This window comes from Manis pentadactyla, chromosome 3 (genome assembly GCF_030020395.1).
Source record: "Manis pentadactyla isolate mManPen7 chromosome 3, mManPen7.hap1, whole genome shotgun sequence".
Lineage (NCBI taxonomy): Eukaryota > Metazoa > Chordata > Mammalia > Pholidota > Manidae > Manis > Manis pentadactyla.
In genome coordinates, this window is record NC_080021.1 from 355047 (window position 1) to 379918 (window position 24872).

At 44.0% G+C, this 24872-nt stretch overlaps 1 protein-coding gene across 6 annotated transcripts in view; it reads left to right on the plus strand.

Annotated features, from left to right (window-relative positions):
• The window catches only part of ARHGAP39 (Rho GTPase activating protein 39), a 152901-nt gene that overhangs the window by 17004 nt on the left and 111025 nt on the right, over window positions 1-24872 (plus strand). The window lies entirely within an intron of this gene.

The window sequence follows — 24872 nt, forward strand, 5'->3', positions numbered from 1 at the left end:
AGTTGGTAAGTGAGAGAGAAGCCTTATTGTTTGAAAAGGTTAGCTTTTTACTTCTTTGCAGATTTATGCCCTGTGGCTTCTATGCCCAGCATTTGTCTTGAGGTATCTTTACCACTTGGAAGAATTATGATACTCGGTAAATTTGATATGAGGCACGAATTCTATTTAAGGGTTGTAATTAGGAAGGAAGAAGAAAAGCTATAGAAGTAGCAGGTGGAAGAAAACATGGGAAGATTGATTATTTCTTTGACATATCTTCTTGTAGAGTAACTTCAGCATGTATAGGTTTTAAACTACTAATTAAATTGCGCACACACATTAACATAATAGGAGTATAGTTACATAACCTAAGCATACCTGTAATTACCAGCCATCTCCAGTGAAACCAAGAAAACCAGTTAGGCACCTTAGGCATTTGTGAAAACTTATCTATGATATGGTGGATATTGTCCAACTGAGCTTGAACAGTCTGAGAGAAATCAGACAAATTAAAACAACCCATTCCTGGGGACTGTTCACATCCCATATGCTCTTTTAACAGTAAATAGTCTGTAGTTGTAAGATTTTGGAGCGCTACAATTTGCACTTCTAATTCTTGGTTGAGTTCCAACAGTATAGATCCAGTCAAATTTGTTGTTTTACTGTATGCACAGGCCAGCTTAGATATCTCCTTCATTCCCATGGCAAGTCCAGGAACTGGTGGGATGAGGGCATCTACAGCTGTAGCAGTGCGTGGATCTTTGTTGGGGATTTTTGATGATCATCTTCTGGCATGACTCTTCCAGAGAGTGCTGATGTTGGAAGTTCTTTTTCATATCGTATCTTAGTTCATTTTCGGGGCAGCCCAATTAGGCTTTGATCCTCTGTATAAACACAAACAGACCCCTTGCCTACACTTTTATATGCCCTTTATACCCTTGTGTAGGACTCATTGGAGGTCTCCACACAGGAACTGCCTTTTTCTTTTGGTATCATTAATCTACACTTACATGATGAATATTATGTTTACTAGGCTCTCACCTATACCAGGTCCCCCCTATAAACCCCTTTACAGTCACTGTCCATCAGCATAGCAAATGTTGTAGAATCACTATTTGCCTTCTCTGTGTTGTACAGCCCTCTCCTTTCTCCCACCCCCCCGTGCATGTTAATCTTAATACCCCCCTTCTTCTCCCCCTCCTTATCCCTCCCTACCCACCCATCCTCCCCAGTCCCTTTCCCTTTGGTACCTGTTAGTCCATTCTTGAGTTCTGTGGTTCTGCTGCTGTTTTGTTCCTTCAGTTTTTCCTTTGTTCTTATATTCCACAGATGAGTGAAATCATTTGGTATTTCTCTTTCTCCGCTTGGCTTGTTTCACTGAGCATAATACCCTCCAGCTCCATCCATGTTGCTGCAAATGGTAGGATTTGCCCTTTTCTTATGGCTGAGTAGTATTCCATTGTGTATATGTACCACATCTTCTTTATCCATTCATCTATCAATGGACATTTAGGTTGCTTCCAATTCTTGGCTATTGTAAATAGTGCTGCGATAAACATGGGGGTGCACTGATCTTTCTCATACTTGATTGCTGCATTCTTAGGGTAAATTCCTAGGAGTGCAATTCCTGGGTCAAATGGTAAGTCTGTTTTGAGCATTTTGATGCACCTCCATACTGCTTTCCACAATGGTTGAACTAATTTACATTCCCACCAGCAGTGTAGGAGGGTTCCCCTTTCTCCACAGCCTCGCCAACATTTGTTGTTGTTTGTCTTTTGGATGGCAGCCATCCTTACTGGTGTGAGGTGATACCTCATTGTAGTTTTAATTTGCATTTCTCTGATAATTAGCGATGTGGAACATCTTTTCATGTGTCTGTTGGCCATCTGTATTTCTGTTTTGGAGAACTGTCTGTTCAGTTCCTCTGCCCATTTTTTAATTGGGTTATTTGTCTTTTGTTTGTTGAGGCGTGTGAGCTCTTTATATATTCTGGACGTCAAGCCTTTATCGGATGTGTCATTTTCAAATATATTCTCCCATACTGTAGGGTTCCTTTTTGTTCTATTGATGGTGTCTTTTGCTGTACAGAAGCTTTTCAGCTTAATATAGTCTCACTTGTTCATTTTTGCTGTTGTTTTCCTTGCCCGGGGAGATATGTTCAAGAAGAGGTCACTCATGTTTATGTCTAAGAGGTTTTTGCCTATGTTTTCTTCCAAGAGTTTAATGGTTTCATGACTTACATTCAGGTCTTTGATCCATTTTGAGTTTACTTTTGTATATGGGGTTAGACAATGGTCCAGTTTCATTCTCCTACATGTAGCTGTCCAGTTTTGCCAGCACCATCTGTTGAAGAGACTGTCATTTCGCCATTGTATGTCCATGGCTCCTTTATCAAATATTAATTGACCATATATGTCTGGGTTAATGTCTGGATTCTCTAGTCTGTTCCATTGGTCTGTGGCTCTGTTCTTGTGCCAGTACCAAATTGTCTTGATTACTGTGGCTTTACAGTAGAGCTTGAAGTTGGGGAGTGAGATTCCCCCCTACTTTATTCTTCTTTCTCAGGATTGCTTTGGCTATTCGGGGTCTTTGGTGCTTCCATATGAATTTTTGAATTATTTGTTCCAGTTCATTGAAGAATGTTGCTGGTAGTTTCATAGGGATTGCATCAAATCTGTATATTGCTTTGGGCAGGATGACCATTTTGATGATATTAATTCTTCCTAGCCACGAGCATGGGATGAGTTTCCATCTGTTAGTGTCCCCTTTAATTTCTCTTAAGAGTGACTTGTAGTTTTCAGAGTATAAGTCTTTCACTTCTTTGGTTAGGTTTATTCCTAGGTATTTTATTTTTTTTGATGCAATCGTGAATGGAGTTGTTTTCCTGATTTCTCTTTCTGTTGGTTCATTGTTAGTGTATAGGAAAGCCACAGATTTCTGTGTGTTGATTTTGTATCCTGCAACTTTGCTGTATTCCAATATCAGTTCTAGTAGTTTTGGGGTGGAGTCTTTAGGGTTTTTTATGTACAGTATGATATCATCTGCAAATAGTGACAGTTTAACTTCTTCTTTACCAATCTGGATTCCTTGTATGTTTTTGTTTTGTCTGATTACCATGGCTAAGACCTCCAGTACTATGTTAAATAACAGTGGGGAGAGTGGGCATCCCTGTCTAGTTCCCGATCTCAGAGGAAATGTTTTCAGCTTCTCACTGTTCAGTATAATGTTGGCTGAGGGTTTATCATAGATGGCCTTTATTATGTTGAGGTACTTGCCCTCTATTCCCATTTTGCTGAGAGTTTTTATCATGAATGGATGTTGAACTTTGTCAAATGCTTTTTCAGCATCTATGGAGATGATCATTTGGTTTTTGTCTTTCTTTTTGTTGATGTGGTGGATGATGTTGATGGACTTTCGAATGTTGTACCATCCTTGCATCCCTGGGATGAATCCCACTTGGTCATGGTGTATGATCCTTTTGATGTATTTTTGAATTCGGTTTGCTAATATTTTGTTGAGTATTTTTGCATCTACGTTCATCAGGGATATTGGTCTGTAGTTTTCTTTTTTGGTGGTGTCTTTGCCTGGTTTTGGTATTAGGGTGATGTTAGCTTTATAGAATGAGTTTGGGAGTATCCCCTCCTCCTCTATTTTTTGGAAAACTTTAAGGAGAATGGGTATTATGTCTTCCCTGTATGTCTGATAAAATTCCAAGGTAAATCCATCTGGCCCGGGGGTTTTGTTCTTTGGTAGTTTTTTGATTACCGCTTCAATTTTGTTGGTGGTAATTGGTCTGTTTAGATTTTCTGTTTTCTTTCTGGGTCAGTCTTGGAAGGTTGTATTTTTCTAGGAAGTTGTCCATTTCTCCTAGGTTTCCAGGCTTGTTAGCATATAGGTTTTCATAGTATTCTCTAATAATTCTTTGTATTTCTGTGGGGTCCGTCGTGATTTTTCCTTTCTCGTTTCTGATACTGTTGATTTGTGTTGACTCTCTTTTCCTCTTAATAAGTCTGGCTAGAGGCTTATCTATTTTGATTATTTTCTCGAAGAACCAGCTCTTGGTTTTATTGATTTTTGCTATTGTTTTATTCTTTTCAATTTTATTTATTTCTCCTCTGATCTTTATTATGTCCCTCCTTCTGCTGACCTTAGGCCTCATTTGTTCTTCTTTTTCCAATTTTGATAATTGTGACATTAGACCATTCATTTGGGATTGTTCTTTTTAAAATATGCTTGGATTGCTATATACTTTCCTCTTAAGACTGCTTTTGCTGTGTCCCACAGAAGTTTGGGCTTAGTGTTGTTGTTGTTGTCATTTGTTTCCATATATTGCTGGATCTCCATTTTGATTTGGTCATTGATCCATTGATTATTTAGGAGCGTGTTGTTAAGCCTCCATGTGTTTGTGAGCCTTTTTGCTTTCTTTGTACAGTTTATTTCTAGTTTTATGCCTTTGTGGTCTGAAAAGTTGGTTGGTAGGATTTCAATCTTTTGGAATTTACTGAGGCTCTTTTTGTGGCCTAGTATGTGGTCTATTGTGGAGAGTGTTCCATGTGCACTTGAGAAGAATGTATATTCTGTTGCTTTTGGATGTAGAGTTCTATAGATGTCTATTAGGTCCATCTGCTCTACTCTGTTGTTCAGTGCTTCTGTGTCCTTACTTATTTTCTGCCTGGTGGATCTATGCTTTGCGGTGAGTGGTGTGTTGAAGTCTCCTAGAATGAATGCATTGCAGTCTATTTCCCCCTTTCATTCTGTTAGTATTTGTTTCACATATGCTGGTGCTCCTGTGTTGGGTGCGTATATATTTAGAATGGTTATATCCTCTTGTTGGACTGAGCCCTTTATCATTATGTAGTGTCCTTCTTTATCTCTTGTTACTTTCTTTGTTTTGAAGTCTATTTTGTCTGATATTAGTACTGCAACCCCTGCTTTCTTCTCGCTGTTGTTTGCCTGAAATATGTTTTTACATCCCTTGACTTTTAGTCTGTACATGTCTTTGGGTTTGAGGTGAGTTTCTTGTAAGCAGCATATAGATGGGTCTTGCTTTTTTATCCATTCTATTACTCTGTGTCTTTTGATTGGTGCATTCAGTCCATTAACATTTAGGGTGACTATTGAAATATATGTACTTATTGCCATTGCAGGCTTTAAATTCGTGGTTACCAAAGGTTCAAGGTTAGCCTCTTTAGTATCTTACTGCCTAATTTAGGTCCCTCATTGAGCTGTTATATACACTGTCTGGAGATTCTTTTCTTCTCTCCCTTCTTATTCCTCCTCCTCGATTCTTCATATGTTGGGTGTTTTGTGCTGTGCTCTTTCTAGGAGTGCTCCAATCTAGCGCAGTCCCTGTAAGATGTCCTGTAGAGGTGGTTTGTGGGAAGCAAATTCTCTCAGCTTTTGTTTGTCTGGGAATTGTTTAATCCCACCATCATATTTGGATGATAGTCTTGCTGGATACAGTATCCTTGGTTCAAGGCTCTTCTGTTTCATTGCATTTAATATATCATGCCATTCTCTTCTGGCCTGTAGGGTTTCTGTCGAGAAGTCTGATGTTAGCCTGATGGGTTTTCCTTTATAGGTCACCTTTTTCTCTCTAGCTGCCTTTAAAACTCTTTCCTTGTCCTTGATCTTTGCCATTTTCATTATTATGTGTCTTGGTGTTGTCCTTCTTGGATCCTTTCTGTTGGGGGTTCTGTGTATTTCCGTGGTCTGTTCGATTATTTCCTCCCTCAGTTTGGGGAAGTTTTCAGCAATTATTTCTTCTAAGATACTTTCCATCCCTTTTCCTCTCTCTTCTTCTTCTGGTACCCCTATAATACGAATATTGTTCCTTTTGGATTGGTCACACAGTTCCCTTAACATTGTTTCATTCCTGTAGATCCTTTTATCTCTCTGTCAGCTTCTATGCGTTCCTGTTCTCTGGTTTCAATTCCATCAATGGCCTCTTGCATCTTATCCATTCTGCTTATAAACCCTTCCAGAGTCTGTTTCATTTCTGCCATCTCCTTTCTGGCATCTGTGATCTGCTCCGGACTTCATCCCATATCTCTTGCATATTTCTCTGCATCTCTGTCAGCATGTTTATGATTCTTATTTTGAATTCTTTGTCAGGAAGACTGGTTAGGTCTGTCTCCTTCTCTGGTGTTGTCTCTGTGATCTTTGTCAGCCTGTAGCTTTGCCTTTTCATGGTGATAGGGATAGTCTGCAGAACTGGGACGAGTGACGGCTGGAAGGACTTCCCTTCTTGTTGGTTTGTGGCCCTCCTCTCCTGGGAGAACAGCGGCCTCTAGTGGCTTGTGCTGCGCAGCTGCGCGCAGTCAGGGCTTCTGCTTCCTGCCCGGCTGCTATGGAGTTAATCTCCGCTGTTGCTGTGGGCGTGGCCTGGCTCGGGCAGCTGCTCCAAAATGGTGGAGTCGCGTTGGAGGGGGAGCGGCCTGGAGGCTATTTATCTCCGTAAGGGGCCTCCCTGCTCCCTGCAGCCCAGGGAATTAGGGTGCCCAGAGATCCCCAGATTCCCTACCTCTGGATTAAGTGCCCCGCCCTGCCCCTTTAAGACTTCCAAAAAGCACCCACCAAAACAAAACAACGACCACAAAGAAAAAAAATTTTTAATTAAAAAAATAAAAAAATAAAAATAAAAAATGGCCGCTCGTTTTTCTTTATTCTCCGGCGCCAGCCTCAGGCATCTGCTCACCGGTCTTGCTCCTGTTTCCCTAGTATTGGAGTCCTTATCCCTTTAAGACTTCCAAAAAGCGCTTGCCAAAACAAAACAGAAAAAAAAGAAAAAATGACCGCTCACTTTTCTTATGTCCTCCGGCGCCAGGCCTCCAGTACCTGCTCACTGTTCTTGCTTCCCTGTTTCCCTAGTATCCAGGGCTCCCTGTGCATGCACTGTGTCTGCGCTCTGGCCCGGATGGCTGGGGCTGGGTGTTCGGCAGTCCTGGGCTCCGTCTCCCTCCCGCTCTGCCTATTCTTCTCCCGGCGGGAGCTGGGGGGACGGGCGCTCGGGTCCAGCGGGGCCAGGGCTTGTATCTTACCCCCTTTACGAGGCAGTGGGTTCTCGCAGGTGCGGATGTGGTCTGGATATTGTCCTGTGTCCTCTGGTCTTTATTCTAGGAAGGGTTGTCTTTGTTATATTTTCATAGATATATGTGGTTTTGGGAAGAGATTTCCACTGCTCTACTCACGCCGCCATCTTGGCTCCACCCCCCATATTTCTTATAACTTACTATATTGCACACCCACAGGGGTGCACCCCTCACCTTGAACCGTACACACCACAGCCTGGGTGCAGGGAAGCCCAGCAAGGGTGTCTGCAGTGGTGTCTCAGCTCTGGCTTCACCTACTCACTTCCTTCCAGGAACACATCAGAACCTAATGAATTGTTATTCACCCTGGGTCACTCTGATGTATTTTAAGTGATAAATAATTTGCAAGAGTCTGGACTACCTGTCTGTTGACGACACTGCCCAGCTGGCTGGGCGACCCTGGGGCAGGGGCTCCACCCAGTGCCCCTCTGACCTTGGTGTGGTGGCCTTCACAAAGGATGCAACACATGATACAGATTTCATTTCACATCAGCTATGTAGTCCTTTAAGAGTACCATTCTTAAGAATTTACAAACTGGAAGTGGCATGAACTTGGTATATGTAGGACCCCAGTAGGTATTTGGAGAAGCCAACTGCCCTGTTGCCAGGCAACATTGTGCCAAGTACCAGCTTCCTTCTGAGCACCTCAGGGTCTCCGGTCTAGGAGGAGGGGGTGCCACCAGCAGCATTGTTGAGTTGGTTCAGGTGGACATACTTTTCCTGTTATCCATTTTACAGGGTGCTGGGCATGGTGCTGGGGGGTTGGGAATGTAGGGATGAGGCCCATGCTTCCTGACATTCAGGGTCTGGTGCAGGGAAAAAACACGCAGTAGCCAACTGTGGTGCATCCCCTGAAGGATGGGGCTGTAAGGGCTTGTCCAACCCGTGTAAATGAGTCAGGAGCATCTCCCCACCCCCACCACAGGAGTGAGAATGAGCCTGAAGCTGTACTATGGATGGAGAGTGTGGAGGGAGGTCAGCTCCTGGGGAAGTCCTGGGGCAGCAGGCCCCATGGGGCAGGAGCCCAGGGCACTGTAGGAGATGGAATACAGCAGGCATCCTGCTGACCCCTTGACTATGGGAGCCATCAAAGAGCTGATCTGAACTGCTAATGCTTTTCGAAGAATCACCCTGGCTGGCATGAGGGAAGTGAGCTGGAGGAGATGGAAGCACGGAAACAGGTCTAGGCGAGGGCATGGCAGAGGCTGAGGGGTCAGCAGAGGTGTCGGGTCAGGGAGGCTTCATGGGCTGGGTGTGGAGAGCATAGGAGGGGGTGTCGCAAGCTGGTGGCACAGGCGTGTGCTCTCAGGCCCTAGTGTCCTGGTCTCAGTGTATCATTGTAGCACATATCAAAATTGGACTCCTTTTTATGGTTGAGTAGTAATTCCATCGCATGACTACCACATTTTGCTTATCCATTCATCTGTTGATGGACATTTGAGTTTTTACTTTGGCTGTTATGAATAATGCTGCTGTTTGTATACATTTGTGAACAAGTGTTTGTACATACTCATGAACAAGTGTTTGGACATGTTTTAATTTCTTTTGGGTATATACCTAGGAGTGGAATAGCTGGGTTTTATGGTGACTTTTATTTTTGCAGCAATGCCAAGGTGGCCGCACCATTTTACATTCCTATCACCAGTGTATAAAGGTTTCAATTTTTCCACATCCTCTCTAACACATGTTATAGTCTGTCTTTTTAATTACAGTCATTCTAGTAGGCATGAAGTGGTATCTCATTGTGGTTTTGAGTTTCATTTTCTTGATGCCTAATGATGTTGAGTATCTTTTCATGTGCTTATTGGTCATTCATATGTCCTCTTTGGAGAAATGTCTATTCTGACATTTTGATAATTGGTTTATCTCTTTAGTACTGTCTTATAAGTGTTCCTGTTGAAGATCATTTGTCTGTAAATTTGAGGGTTTATTTCTCAATTCTCACCCTGTTTCACTGGCCTGTATGTCTGTCCTTAGGCCAGTACTTGCTGTAGTTTTGTAGTAAGTTTTCAAGTTGGAAAGTGCAGGTCCTCCACTTCGTTTTTCTTTTTCAAGATTGTTTTGAGTTTTCTGGGTACCTTGAATTTCCATATGAATTTTGTGTTCAGCCTATCAGTTTCTGCAAAAAATCAAGTTCAATTTTGATAGGGATCTGTTGAGTCTGTAGATCAATTTGGAGTGTTTTGCCTCCTTAACTGTGTTAAGATGAACATCCATGGACATGGAATATCTTACTGTTAGGTCTTCTGTAATTTCTTTCAACAGTGTTTTGTAGTTTTCAGTATACAAGTTTCAACGCTTCTTTTGCTAAATTTGTTACTAAATTTATTCTTGCTAATGTATAAATGGAATTTTTTTTCTTAATTTCATTTCCAGGTTTTTCTTTGCTAGTAAGTCTTAAGAAATTTTCCTATTCTTCTATTTGAACAATTGTTCAAAACTTAAAAAGTATTAAAGAGTACACAGTGGAAAGTCTCTTCCGCCCTCACCCTTTAGCAGCCAGGCCCCTTCCCTGGAGGGTGCTGGCTGCCTTAGAGTCTTTCCCCAGCAGCGCATGTGTTCAGAGTATGTATAAGCAAACGTGTATGTGTGCTCTCTTCCTGCACTGGGTTGATAGTTCTAAATGAGCAATAAGACCTATACACTTAAAAAATTGTAGTGCATTCATTAAAAAAAAATCCTTTCTGAAGAAATGGGGTGTCAACAAATTAACTTCTTTCTATCCTCTACTTTGTTGGTTTTCAGGGGGCCAAGAATTCACTAGCTTTTTTGAGTTCCTTGAAGAGGTTAAAAAAAAGGCTGTGAAAATGATTTTCCCTAATGTACCTAGCTGACATTTTCAGCTTGCTCAGCAGTTTGAACATTGCTTTGTCTAAGATGCTGTTACTGTCCATAAAGTCTAGGAAAAGTATTTTGGAGATTTGTGTTGCCTATTATCATTGTTGTAATCTGATGCTTATATTCCATATGCTATTCTGAACACATTCTGTTTTTTATAATGTATGTCTCTGAACCATCCATGTGGTGGTGCTCTTGGTCTCATTTAATAGATGAAGAAACAAGCCAGAGGGCTGTGACTTGCCCAGGTCACATAGTGGTAAGCACAAGTCCAGGTGTCTTGTCCAGAATGTTCCTTCTTAACCCTGGTTATTTCCTCTCATGTCATGTGTACTCTCTGACCTCAGGGTGTAAACATTATTTATTGAAAGTTTCTCTGTCCAGGCATTATTCTAGGATCTGGTACACAGCAGTGAAGAAGATAGGCCAGTCCCTGCCCTATCAGTCATAGGACAGTCACAGAGGACAGTCATAAGCAGTAAGCATAAACGAGTGACTTCTGCCTAATGTCAAGAGATATCAGTGCTGCAGAGAAATAGTGGTGATTGGAAGTGGGGGTACTAGTCTCAATAGGGGTCAGGTAGGCCTCATTCACAAAGATGAATCTGAGCAGAGTTGGATCGGTTAGAGGAAGCGCACATGGGGGAAGAGGATTCCTGGCAGAGGGAGTAGCTAGTGCAAAGAGGGAGTGAGCCTTCTGTGCCTGAGAGGCTGCCAAGGTGCCCAGGGGCTGGGCCAGAGAGTATGCAGGGTGAGCAGGAGTTGGTGAGTGAACGGGGAGGTGAGCAAAGGGACTTTGGAATCCAAGAGTGAGACTGTCCAACTGGTCTTTAACAGGGTCCTGCTGGCTGCTGCTGAGGACAGCCTGTTGGGGTCAAGGGAAGAAGTGAGGAGAGTGCTCAGGAGATGAGTAAATGATAGAATCGGGGTGGGCTTCTACCCAGGTCGTAACAGGGGTGGTGATAGGATCTTGGAATCTGGAAATTTTTAGTATTTAATTTTCAATTTTTTCTTCATTTTTCTTTATCTCTTTTATTGAAGTTCTGGACATGTTTTTTTAAATTAAGGTATCATTGATATGCACTTATGAAGGTTTCACAAGAAAAACAATGTGGCTACTACATTCACCCTCATTATCGAGTCCCCCCATACCACATTGCAGTTACTGTCAGTGTAGTAAGATGCCGCAGAGTCCCTATTTGTCTTCTCTGAGCTGCATTGTCTTCCCCATGACCCCACACACACCATGTGCACCAATCTTGATATCCCTCAATCCCCTTCTCCCTCCTTCCTCCCCCACCCTCCCCCACCCCTCCCTTACCCCTCCCCTTAGGTAACCACTAGTCCTTTCTTGGAGTATGTCAGTCTGTTGCTGTTTTGTTCCTTCAGTTTTGCTTTGCTGTTATACTCCACAAATGAGGGAAATCATTTGGTATTTATCTTTCTCTGCCCGGCTTATTTCACTGAGCATAATACTCTCTAGCTCCATCCATGTTGTTGCAAATGGTAGGATTTGTTTTCTTCTTATGGCTGAATAGTATTCCATTGTGTGTATGTACCACATCTTCTTTATCCATTCATCTACTGATGGACACTTAGGTTGCTTCCATTTCTTGGCTATTGTAAATAGTGCTGTGATAAACATAGGGGTGCATATGTCTTTTTCAAACTGGGCTGCTGCATTCTTAGGGTAAATTCCTAGGAGTGAAATTCCTGGGTCAAATGGTATTTGTATTTTGAGTTTTTTGAGGAACCTCCATACTGCTTTCCACAATGGTTGAACTAATTTATATTCCCACCAGCAGTGTAGGAGGGTTCCCCTTTCTCAACATCCTCGCTAACATTTGTTGTTGTCTGTCTTTTGGATGTTCGCCATCCAAACTGGTGTGACGTGATATCTCATTGTGGTTTTAATTTGCATTTCTCTGATGACAAGCGATGTGGAGCGTCTTTTCATGTGCCTGTTGGCCATCTGAATTTCTTCTTTGGAGAAGTGTCCGTTCAAATCTTCTGCCCATTTTTAAATTGGATTATTTGCTTTTTGTTTGTTGTGGTGTGTGAGCTCTTTATATATTTTGGATGTCAATCCTTTATCAGATATCTCATTTATGAATATATTCTCCCATACTGTAGTATGTGTACTTGTTCTACTGATGATGTCCTTTGCTGAACAGAGCTTTTCAGCTTGATATAGTCCCACTTGATCATTTTTGCTTTTGTTTCCCTTGCCTGGGGCGATATGTTCATGAAGAAGTCACTCATATTTATGTCCAAGAGGTTTTTTCCCCATGTTTTTTTCTTAGAGTTTTATGATTTCATGACTTACATTCAGGTCTTTGATCCATTTTCAGTTTACTTTTGTGTATGGGGTTAGACAATGATCCAGTTTCATTCTCTTGCATGTAGCTGTTCAGTTTTGCCAACATCAGCTGTTGAAGGGCTGTCATTTCCGCATTGTATATCCATGGCTGCTTTATTGTATGTTAATTAATTTTATATGTTTGTGTTAATATCTGGACTCTCTATTCTGTTCCACTGGTCTGTGTGTCTGTTCTTGTGCCAGTACCAAATTGTCTTGATTACTGTGGCTTTGTAGTAGAGCTTGAAGTTGGGAAGCGAGATCCCCCCTGTTTTTTTCTTCCTTCTCAGGATTGCTTTGGCTATTTGGGGTGTTTTGTGGTTCCATATGAATTTTAGAACTGTTTATTCCAGTTCATGGAAGAATGCTGTTGGTATTTTGGTAGGGATTGCATTGACCCTGTAGATTGCTTTAGGCAGGATGGCCATTTCGACAATATTAATTCTTCCTACCCAAGAGCATGGGATGAATTTCCATTAGTTAGTGTCCTCTTTAATTTCTCTTAAGAGTGTCTTGTAGTTTTCAGGATATAGGTCTTTCACTTCCTTGGTTAGGTTTATTCCTAGGTATTTTATTCTTTTTGATGCAATTGTGAATGGAATTGTTTTCCTGATTTCTCTTTCTGTTAGTTTATTGTTAGTGTATAGGAAAGCCACAGATTTCTGTGTATTAACTTTGTATCCTGCAACTTTGCTGAATTCCAATATTCTAGTAGTTTTGGGGTGGAGTCTTTAGGGTTTTTTATGTATAATATCATGTCATCTGCAAATAGTGACAGTTTAACTTCTTCTTTACCAATCTGGATTCCTTGTATTTCTTTGTTTTGTCTAATTGCTGTGGCTAGGACCTCCAGTATTATGTTGAATAACAGTGGGGAGAGTGGGCATCCCTGTCTAGTTCCCGATCTCAGAGGAAATGTTTTCAGCTTCTCGCTGTGGGTTTATCATATATGGCCTTTATTGTGTTGAGGTACTTGCCCTCTATTCCCATTTTCTTGATAGTTTTTATCATGACTGGATGTTGAATTTTGTCAAATGCTTTTTCAGCATCTATGGAGATGATCATGTGATTTTTGTCCTTATTGTTGATGTGGTGGATGATGTTGATGGACTTTCGAATGTTGTACCATCCTTGCATCCCTGAGATGAATCCCACTTGGTCATGGTGTATGATCCTTTTGATGTGCTTTTGAATTCGGTTTGCTAATATTTTTTGAGTATTTTTGCATCCATGTTCATCAGGGATATTGGTCTGTAATTTTCTTTTATGTGGGTATTTCCCTGGTTTTGTTATTAGAGTGATGCTGGCCTCATAGAAGGGGTTTGGAAGTATTCCCTCCTCTTCTATTTTTTGGATAACTTTACGGAGAATAGGTATTATTTCTTCTCTGTATGTCTGATAAAATTCCACGGTAAATCTGTCTGGCTTGGGGGTTTTGTTCTTGGGTAGTTTTTTGATTACCGCTTCAATTTCGTTGCTGGTAATTGGTCTGTTTAGATTTTGTTTCTTCCTTGGTCAGTTTGGAAGGTTGTATTTTTCTAGGAAGTTGTCCATTTCTTCTAGGTTTTCCAGCTTGTTAGCATATAGGTTTTCATAGTATTCTCTAATAATTCTTTGTATTTCTGTGGGGTCCGTCGTGATTTTGCCTCTCTCGTTTCTGATTCTGTTGATGTGTGTTGATTCTCTTTTTCTCTTAATAAGTCTGGCTAGAGGCTTATCTATTTTGTTTATTTTCTCAAAGAACGAGCTCTTGGTTTCACTGATATTTTCTATTGTTTTATTCTTCTCAATTTTATTTATTTTTTCTGTGATCTTTATTATGTCCCTCCTTCTGCTGACCTTAGACCTCATTTGTTCTTCTTTTTCCAATTTCGATAATTGTGACATTAGACTATTCATTTGGGATTGTTTTTCCTTCTTTAAATATGCCTGGATTGCTATATACTTTCCTCTTAAGACTGCTTTTGCTGCGTCCCACACAAATTGGGGCTTTGTGTTGTTGTCATTTGTTTCCATATATTGCTGGATCTCCATTTTAATTTGGTCATTGATCCATTGATTATTTAGGAACATGTTGTTAAGTCTCCATGTGTTTGTGAGCCTTTTTGCTTTCTTTGTACAATTTATTTCTAGTTTTATATCTTTGTGGTCTGAGAAGTTGGTTGGTAGAATTTAAATCTTTTTGAATTTACTGAGGCTCTTTTTGTGGCCTAGTATGTGGTCTATTCTGGACAGTGTTCCATGTGCACTTGAGAAGAATGTGTATCCTGCTGCTTTTGGGTGTAAGAGTTCTGTAGATGTCTGTTAGGTCCATCTGTTCTATTGTGTTGTTCATTGCCTCTGTCTCCTTACTTATCTTCTGTCTGGTTGATCTGTCCTTCAGAGTGAGTGGAGTGTTGAAGTCTCCTAACATAAATGCATTGCATTCTATTTCCCCTTTTAATTCTATTAGTATTTGTTTCACATAATGTTGGTGCTCCTGTATTGGGTGCATATATGTTTATAATGGTTATATCCTCTTTTTGGACTGACCCCTTTATCATTATGTAATGTCCGTCTTTATCTCTTGTTACTTTCTTTGTTTTAAAGTCTATTTTGTCTGATACTAGTACTGCAACATGTGCTTTTTTCTCCTTGTTGTTTGCATGCAATATCTTTTTCCATCCCTTGACTTTTAGTCTGTGCATGTCTTTGGGTTTGAGGTGAGTCTCTTGTAAGCAGCATATAATTGGGTCTTGCTTTTTTATCCATTCTATTACATTGTGTCTTTTGATTGATGCATTCAATCCATTTACATTAAGGGTGATTATTGATAGGTATGTACTTATTGCCATTGCAGGCTTTAGATTCGTGGTTACCAAAGGTTCAAGGTTAGCTTCTTTACTATTTTACCGTCTAACTTAACTCGCTTACTGAGCTATTATAAACACAGTCTGATGATTCTTTATTTCTCCCACTTCTTATACCTCCTCCTCCATTCTTTTTATGTTAGGCGTTTTATTTTGTGCTCTCTTGTGTTTCCTTTAACTGCTTTTGTGGGTAGTTGATTTTATTTTTTGCCTTTAGTTAATATTTGGTTGGTCTGCTTTCTTTGCTGTGATTTTATTTTCTCTGATGACATGTATTTAGCCTTAGGAGTGCTTCCATCTTGAAGGGCCCCCACCCATAAGATGGCGAACTTCCTGCCTCTATTCCGGGTCCTCGGTTCCCGCCGGTGCCACCTGAAGCCCAATCAACCCTCGCCCCCCTCCCAATCCCAGCACCTAGCCAATAGCCACCAGCCCCGTAGAAGTGACACCTCAATCAGCTCATGCCCCTTCCTGTATAACCCAGAACCTTTCTCTAATAAAGCGTAATTCTCCGGTGAATTGCTGCTGTGTGTCGCTCCTTCCTTTCATTGGTGCCGAAACCTGGGAGACGGGACACCCCAACTGGGCCCCGTCTCCCCCCGACACCAGCAGCAGCTTGCCCTCGTCCTCTTTTTCCGGCGCTGGCTCCTCACACTCACCACTCCTCTCTGGCCTTTGGGTAAGTTTTTCCCCGGAGCAGGCCACTCTTCCCCGAGCTATCGCAGCGCCATTGACCGTGATCGACCGGCAAGGCCCTGACGCTCAGGGACGAGGAGGGAACTCTCCCCGCCTCAGGCCTTCACGGCTGCGGCGGACCCCCAGGCCCCTCCCCCAACAGCCATAAACGAGGTGACTCCTTTGTGGATGAGAACGCTCCCTTTCCCCCTCTCTTCCTCCTTCCGTTCCTTCTGCCGAAAATTCCTAGTACTAGGTTCCTCGTGACTCCGGCATCTGCCTTCTTAGAGAAGTCTGGGTGACGACCCACACTTCCTACGAAATTCCGACTCGTATACGAGTTTCCGCAGACCCCCAAGGACCATCGGGGACGCCCTTTGTCTCCTTGCCGTCTGCTCCCAGTCCGAGGATCTCCATTCGTCTTCTCCTGTTTGTCTCCTTCTCTGTCCTTTAGCCATGGGAGCCTCCTCGTCCCTCCCTGGAAGCTCACCTCTTGAATGCCTGCTCAAGCGTCTAGCCACCCTCTCCCTGACGCCCGATATAAAACCAAAACTTCTCCGCAAATACTGCTCCCAAGATTGGCCGACATGCCCCCTAGACAATCACAACCAATGGCCCGCAGGGGGAACTCTTGATCCTGACATCACTCGCGATCTTTTTAACTACTGCCAGCGCCTGAAAAAATGGAAGGAGATTCCCTATATCGAGGCTTTTCGCCTCCTAGCTCAAAATCCCAGCCTCTGCACCACCTGTTCCCCGCCCCAAGTTCTCCTAGCCTGCAAGCCGTCTCCCTCCCCTCCACACACTCCCAGTCCCTCTTCGATTACCTTTGACCCAGCCGACGAACCTCCACCATACAGGCTTCCCCCTTCAGCCCCTCCCCCTCCTACAACCCCTCCGCCCTCTTCTGCAGTTGCCGTCACCTCCACCTCCTCTCCCGCAGAAGCCTCCCGCTCACTCCCTTCCCCCTCCTCTCCTACAACAGCCCATCCCTTCCTCCACCACCATCTCCTCCCCCACCTCACCCCCTCCACCTTCGTCCCCCTCACCTTCCTCCCCGTGCAGATTGAGCCTGAGCCTTTCAGCCCCCCTCTAACTAAGTCCCAGGAGCCTCCTCCGTCTTTGCCCCCATCACCTGTTTCTCCCCCAAAGACTGAGCCAGAACCCTTCAGTCTCCCTCAGACTCGGTCCTGAGGGCCTCCCAAAATTATCGACCCCCTCTAGGAGGTAGCAGGATCCGAAGACATCGTGCTCATTCACGTCCCTTTCTCCTTAGGAGATTTAGCCCAACTTGAGAAACGCCTAGGTTCCTTTTCCACTGATCCCACAACATATATCAGGGAGTTTCAATGGACCCTCCAGTCATACATCCTCAGACATCATGACATTTTCATCCTCCTGGCCAATACCCTCCTTCCTGAAGAGCGTAGACGAGTGTGGGACTTCGCCCAAACGCACGCTACCGAAACCCACAGGACTGACCCCACCTATCCCCCTGGCCCCACCGCTGTCCCTGAACAAGACCCACACTGGGATTATAACACCGCCGTGGGTCTCCGCTCTCGAGATATCTTCACCTGCTGCTTAATAGTAGGTCTGAAAAAGGCAGCTGGTAAAGTACTCAATTTTCAAAAGCTCCAAGACATAATTCAAAAGAGGGAGGAAACTCCCTCCGTGTTCTTAGACTCACTCAAGCCCTATTGCAGTATACCAGCCTGCACCCAGAAACGCCTGACGGAAGACATGTCCTTATGACATACTTCCTAGCTCAAAGCTACCCCAACATTAATGCTAAACTCAGAAAGTTAGAACAGGGCCCCGCTACCCCACAGACTGAGATCCTAACAGTGGCCTTTAAAGTCTTCCATAACCAGGAGGAGGAGAAAGAACGCTGTAAACAAAAGGCTGATCAGGCCAATTTCCAAATGTTGGCCCAGCTGATAAAACCACAACCTGGGTGCCCCTCTACAAACAAGCCCCCCCCAGGAGCTTGTTTCAAGTGCGGAAAAGAAGGACATTGGTCAAGGGCGTGCCCCTCCCCCAGATCTCCTACCACCCCATGCCCCAGATGCCACAGAAAGGGCCAGTGGAGGTCTGATTGCCCAGCCACCCGACGGGGAGGCTGGACGAACAACCCCCATCCTAAGCCCGCCGTAGTGGGGCTGGCAGAAGAAGATTGACGGGGCCCAGGGGCTTCTCTCCCGACCATTTCCATCACCAAACAGGAGCCCAGGGTTACTTTAATAGTAGACGGTCGCCCCATCTCCTTCCTCCTAGATACAGGAGCCACCTTCTCAGTCTTGCGAGAACACCGGGGCCCTACCACGCCTGCCATTAGTCCTATAGTCAGGGTAGGAGGTAAACAGATTTTCCCATTAAAACCCCCCGCCTTTTATGCACAATCCAAGACAATCCCATACCTTTCTCCCACTCCTTCCTAGTTATGCCCCAGTGTCCCATCCCCTTACTAGGACAGGACATCCTTTCTCTCCTCCATGTTTCCATAACTATATCCACTCCCACAGCCCCCAGTACTCCCTTTCTGATGGCCCTCATAGCCGACGACATCCCTCTACCCAATGAAAGCTCCAGTTCCGCCCTCATACACCCTGTAATTCCCAAAGTTTGGGACATTACAAGCCCCTCCGTGGCTCTATGTCCTCCTGCCTCTATCAAATTATGTGACCCCTCTCAGTATATCTGTCAGGCCCAATCACCCCCTAACCACTTTAGCCCTCATAGGCCTCCAACCCATCATTCAAGATCTTTTAAACAAAAATTACCTCAGACCCACTCACTCCCCGTTTAATACCCCCATATTAGCTGTTAAAAAAAAACCCAACGGATCTTTCCGCCATGTCCAAGACCTTCACCTCATCAACATGGCCATTGTCCCTATCCATTCCTTAGTTCCAAATCCATACACCCTTTCATCGCGGATCCCTGCCTCAGCCTCCCACTTCTTAGTCCTAGATCTCAAGGACACATTTTTTTTTCTATCCCTCTGGACCCCTCCTCCCAAGATTTTTTACAGAAAACGGCTCCTCTCTGACCTGTCCATTCCCAAAACCAAGACAGAAATCATTTCCTTTCTAGGCCTGGCTGGGTATTTTAGAGCATGGATCCCTAACTTCTCTCTGTTGGCAAGACCCCTATACAACCTCAGCAAGGGCCCCCTTGAAGAACCATTATCCTCCTCACCCCAACACTCATTCATTAAGCTCCGTCAAGCCCTTGTGGACGCCCCAGCTCTCCATCTTCCTGATTTGTCGAAGCCCTTCTCATTATACATTCATGAGAGGTCCAGTCAAGCTCTAGGAGTCCTAGGCCAACATTATGGCCCATCCTTTGCCCCAGTAGCTTATCTTTCCAAGCAATTAGACCCCACAGTTCGAGGATGGGCCCCCTGCCTACGGGCACTAGCCGCTGGACAGCTCTTGCAGAAGGAAGCTCATAAACTGACATTCGGGTCGCCCCTTACCATTCTGTCCCCACATCACCTAAAAGATCTCTTAACCTACAAAAGTTTACAGACTCTCCCTCCCTCCAGACTCCTGACCTTACTGTCCTCTTTCCTCCAAAATCCCGTTTACCCCCTTTGCCATCCATACCCGAATCATGACGTTTTCCTCCTTTACTGCTCCCTCGCTTTTTTTCCTCATTCCTATTGTCTTCCCCGCCACCCCAGCCTCCTTTGTATGGCGATTCAAAGTCAGACAGACTTACACACAGCATCAAACAAAAATTACTGCCCTCATTGCCACATCAGACTGCCATCTGAAAGGCTGCTCCGAGCCTTTATATCTCCACTTTCCTCCCTCCACCGAAGTGTTCACTAGCAGCTACCTTTATTCTCCTGACCTCTGCTTCCTCTATGACCAAAAACAAGCCTATTGCAGGCAATGGCCAGACACCTACGGGGGATGTCCCTACTGGTCTTGCACCATTATTACTCCTCCAACCGTTTCATAAAATATCCCAACAGCTTATTCTCCTTATCAATCCCAGATCCCTGGGACTCTCGATGGGCCACTGGCGTCACAGCCTCAGTTTACTATGGGGGGGTCTTTGACCCCCCATGGTACCCTTCATATCTCTTGAGAGTATGTTCCCTCTCATTCCCAGGTCTCTCAAGTTGCATCAGATATCGGACATTCCGAAAAAGTCATTATCCAAACTCTTGATGGCGCCTCTTCATCTTCTTATCCCCGCCCCTCTTCCAATTCCTCCTACTCTTGGTTACAGCTTATTCAGGACACCACCATCTTTCTCAACCACACCCTTAACACCGCCAGTTGTTTCTTGTGCGCATCACTACAGTGCCCACTGCTAGCCGCCATGCCCCTTAACATTTCCAATTACTACTTTCACGCAGAAGGACAACCCTTCCGTCCCCTGGCAGACATACCCCTATGGGAACCAGAATACGCAAACAATCTCACCATCCACCACTGTGTAGGCCCAACTCCACCCCCCTCCAGCGCACTTCACTGCCTCTCTATCTACACCCCTACCTCCGGCTCTAAGACTTTTACGCAACCGGGACACTTCTTTTGGTGTAATGGCAGTCTTTTCAACTCACTGCCTCCCAACTCCTGCACACCCTGCATTCTCGTCACCCTAATCCCACAGTTTACACTTTACAGCATGGCAGAATTCCTTGAGCTCCAACCTCCCTTGACCTTGCGCACAAGAAGGGCTGCTTTCCTTCCCATTATGGTCGGTATTTCCCTAGCCACCTCAGCCATTGGGGCAGGATTTTCAGGGGGAGCCTTGGGTCATTCTCTGGGCAATTAGAGATCTCAACGCCAAACTTGAGGGAGCCCTGACATCCATTGCCGATTCCCTGGCCTCTCTCCAAAGACAGGTCACTTCGCTAGCTAAGGTCACCCTTCAAAACCGGCGGGCCTTAGATCTGCTTACAGCCGAGAAGGGCGGCACCTGTGTCTTCCTTCAGGAAGAGTGCTGCTATTACATCAACGAATCCGGCATTGTAGAAACTGACATTACCAAACTCACCGACCTTGCCTCCAGCCTCCACTCTGCTTCCAATTCCAATCCATTCTCTTCAATACTAACAAACCCCTTTCTTACCTGGCTTTGGCCCATTGCAGGCCCTATAATAATCATTCTCCTCGCCTGTCTCTTCTTGCCTTGTATAATAAAGTTTATCAAATCCCAAGTTGGTAAAATCTCTAATCAAACTTTCAACCAGCTTTTACTCAGGAACTACCAGCTTTTAGCCACAGAAGATCCCTCACCCTCACGTAACCTCCTCACCACACGCTGAGATGGACCCCTCTCTCCGCTGGAAACTGTTCCTGGAAACAATGGCCGCAGACGCCTGGCTTCTGGCACCCGTATCCTCTGGGCACCATTGGAATCAACAAGTCCTCGACCTATGGTTACAGGGAACCTTCATTGATTTCCAACCTGAAGAAGTCCACATCTACTCGTCCTTACTGTGGGGAGTCCTTTCAACCCTTTCCCCCCAATCCTCAAGCCCTCACTCCCTTCTCCGCCCCTGTTCAGCAGGAAGCAGTCAGAGAGAAAACAACGTCCACAACCCCATAGAGGAGAAAGGGGGGAATGAAGGGCCCCCACCCATAAGATGGTGAACTTCCTGCTTCTCTCCCGGGTCCTTGGTTCCCGCCGGCACCACCTGAAGCCCAATCACCCCTCGCCCCCCTAATCCCAGCACCTAGCCAATAGCCACCAGCCCCGTAGAAGTGACACCTCAATCAGCTCATGCCCCTTCCTATATAACCCAGCACCTTTCCCTAATAAAGCGGAATTCTCCGGTGAATTGCTGCTGTGTGTCGCTCCTTCCTTTCACATCTAAAGCAGTCCCTCTAAAATACCCTGTTGAGGTGGTTTGTGGGAGGCAAATTCCTTCAACTTTTCTTGTCTGGTAATTGTTTAATCCCTGCATATTTAAATGATAATTGTGCTGCATACAGTGTTCTTGGTTCAAGGCCCTTCTCTTTCTGTTTCATTGCATTAAGTATATCATGCCATTCTCTTCTGGCCTGTAAGGTTTCTGTTGAGAAGTCTGATGATAGCCTAATGGGTTTTCCTTTGTAGGTGACCTTTTTTCTCTCTCTGGCTGCCTTTAATACTCTGTCCTTGTCCTTCATCTTTGCCATTTTAATTATTATGTATCTTGGTGTTGTACTTCTTGGGTCTCTTCTGTTGGGAGTTCTGTGGGCTTCCATCGTCTGGGAGACTATTTCCTCCCCGAGTTTCGGGAAGTTTTCAGCAGTCATTTTTTCAAAGACATTTTCTATCTCTTTTTCTCTCTCTTCTTCTTCTGGTACCTCTATAATGCGGATAATGTTCCATTTGTATTGGTCACACAGTTCTCTTAGTATTGTTTCATTCCTGGAGATCCTTTTATCTCTCTCTGCCTCAGCTTCTCTGCATTCCTGTTCTCTGGTTTCTATTCCATTAATGGCCTCTTGCACCTCATTCTGCTTTTATGTCCTTCCAGAGATTTTTATTTCTGTATTCTCCCTCCCAACTTTATCCGTTAGCTCTTGCATTTTTCTCTGTAGCTCCATCAGCATGGTTATGACCTTTATTTTGAATTCAGGAAGATTGGTGTAATCTGTCTCCCCAGGTTCCCTCTCAGGGGCTGTCTATGTAATTCTGGTCTGGATCAAATTCTTCTGCCTTTTCATGGCAGTAGAAGTAGTCGTGGGCAGTTGGTGCACATGTCAGCTGGGAGAACAAATCCCTTCCCGCTTGCTCGTTGCCCTCCTCCCCTGCGAGAACCCCTAGCGGCTTGTGTTGGGCAGCTGCGCGCCGTCGGGGTCTCTGAGTCTGGCCCAGGCGGCTGCGGTGGAGGCTCTCTGCGGCTGCTGTGGGTGTGGCCAGTCTCAGGCTGCTGCTCCGTTATGGCTGGGCTGCTCCGGAGGGGGAACGGGCGGGAGGCTGTTTATCGCTGTGAGGGGCCTCAGAGCTGTGCTTCCACCCAGGGTGTTAGGGCGCCTGGAGTTCCCTGGGATTCCCAGCTGCTAGGCTGAGTGTGTCGGGATGCTTGCATCCAGCTGTGGGGTCCCTCTCCCTTTAAGCCTTTTAAAAAGCACTCACTTTTCTTTTGTCCAAGGCCACCTGCTGTGTGAATCCGCTCAGAGGTTTTACTGTTCCATTTCCCTAGTATCCAGCACCCCATGCACTGTGTGTCTGCACTCCTGGTGTGGATGACTAGGGCTGGGTATTTAGCTCTCTTGGGCTCACACTCCCTCCCCATTCTGACTCCTCTCCTCCCGCCAGGTGCTGGGGTGGGGGGCGCGCTTGGGTCCCACCGGGCCGCGGCTTGTATCTTACCCCCTTTGTGAGGCCCTGGGTTCTCGCAGGTGTAGATGTAGCCTGGCTGTTGTACTGTATCTTCTAATCTCTCTTTTAGGAATAGTTGTTTTTGTTGTATTTTCAAAAATATATATGTTATTGGGAGGAGATTTCTGCTGCCCTACTCACGCCGCCATCTTGGCTCCTCTTCTCCTGGATGCCTTTTATTTCTTTGTGTTGTCTGATTGCCGTGGCGAGGACCTCCAGTACTATGTTGAATAGAAGTGGGGAGGGTGGGCATCCTTGTCTTGTTCCCGACCTTAAAGGAAAAGCTTTCAGCTTCTCGCTGTTAAGTATAATGTTGGCTGTGGGTTTGTCATATATCGCCTTTATTTTGTTGAGATTCTTGCCCTCTATACTCATTTTGTTGATAGTTTTTATCATGAATGGATGTTGAATTTTGTCAAATGCTTTTTAAGCATCTATGGAGATGATTATGTGGTTTTTGTCCTCTTTTTTGTTTATGTGGTGGATGATGTTGATGGAATTTCAAATGTTGTACCATCCTTGCATCCCTGACATAAATCCTACTTGATCAGGATGGATAATCTTTTTGATGTATTTTTGAATTCGGTTTGCTAATGTTTTGTTGAGTATTTTTGCATCTATGTTCATCAGGGATATTGGTCTGTAATTTTCTTTTTTTGTGGGTATTTCCCTGGTTTTGGTATTAGAGTGATGCTGGCCTCATAGAATGAGTTTGGAAGTATTCCCTCCTGTTCTATTTTTTGGAAAACTTTATAGAGAATGAGTATTAGGTCTTCACTAAATGTTTGATAAAATTCAGCGGTGAAGCCATCTGGTCCAGAAGTTTTGTTCTTAGGTAGGTTTTTGATTACCAGTTCAATTTCATTGCTGGTAATTGATGTGTTCAGATTTTCTGTTTCTTCCTTGGTCAGCCTTGGAAGGTTGTATTTTTCTAGAAAGTTGTCCATTTCTTCTAGTTTAGCCAGTTTGTTAGCATATAGTTTTTCATAGTATTCTCTAATAATTATTTGTATTTCTGTGATGTCCGTAGTGATTTTTCCTTTCTCATTTCTGATTCTGTTTGTGTTAGTAGACTCTCTTTTTTTCTTGATAATTCTGGCTACGGGTTTATCTATTTTGTTTATTTTCTCGAAGAAGCAGCTCTTGCTTTCATTGATTCTTTCTATTGTTTTATTCTTCTCAATTTTACTTATTTCTTCTCTGATCTTTATTATGTCCCTCCTTCTACTGACTTTGGGCCTCATTTGTTGTTGTTTTTCTAGTTTCATTAATTGTGAATTTAGACTGCTTATATGGGATTGTTTTTCTTTCTTGAGGTAGGCCTGTATTGCAGTATACTTTCCTCTCAGCACAGCCTTGGCTGCGTCCCACAGATTTTTGTGGTGTTCAATTATTATTGTCATTTTTCTCCATATATTGCTTGATCTCTGTTTTTATTTGGTCATTGATCCATTATTTAGGAACATGTTGTTAAGCCTCCATGTGTTTGTGAGCCTTTTTGCTTTCTTTGTACAATTTATTTCTAGTTTTATACCTCTGTGGTCTGAGAAGTTGGTTGGTAGAATTTCAATCTTTTTTAATTTACTGAGGCTTTCTTTGTGGCCTAGTATGTGTTCTATTCTGGACATTGTTCCATGTGCACTTGAGAAGAATGTGTATTCTGTTGCTTTTGGGTGTAGAGTTCTGTAGATGTCTGTTAGGTCCATCTGTTCTATTGTGTTGTTCATTGCCTCTGTCTCCCTA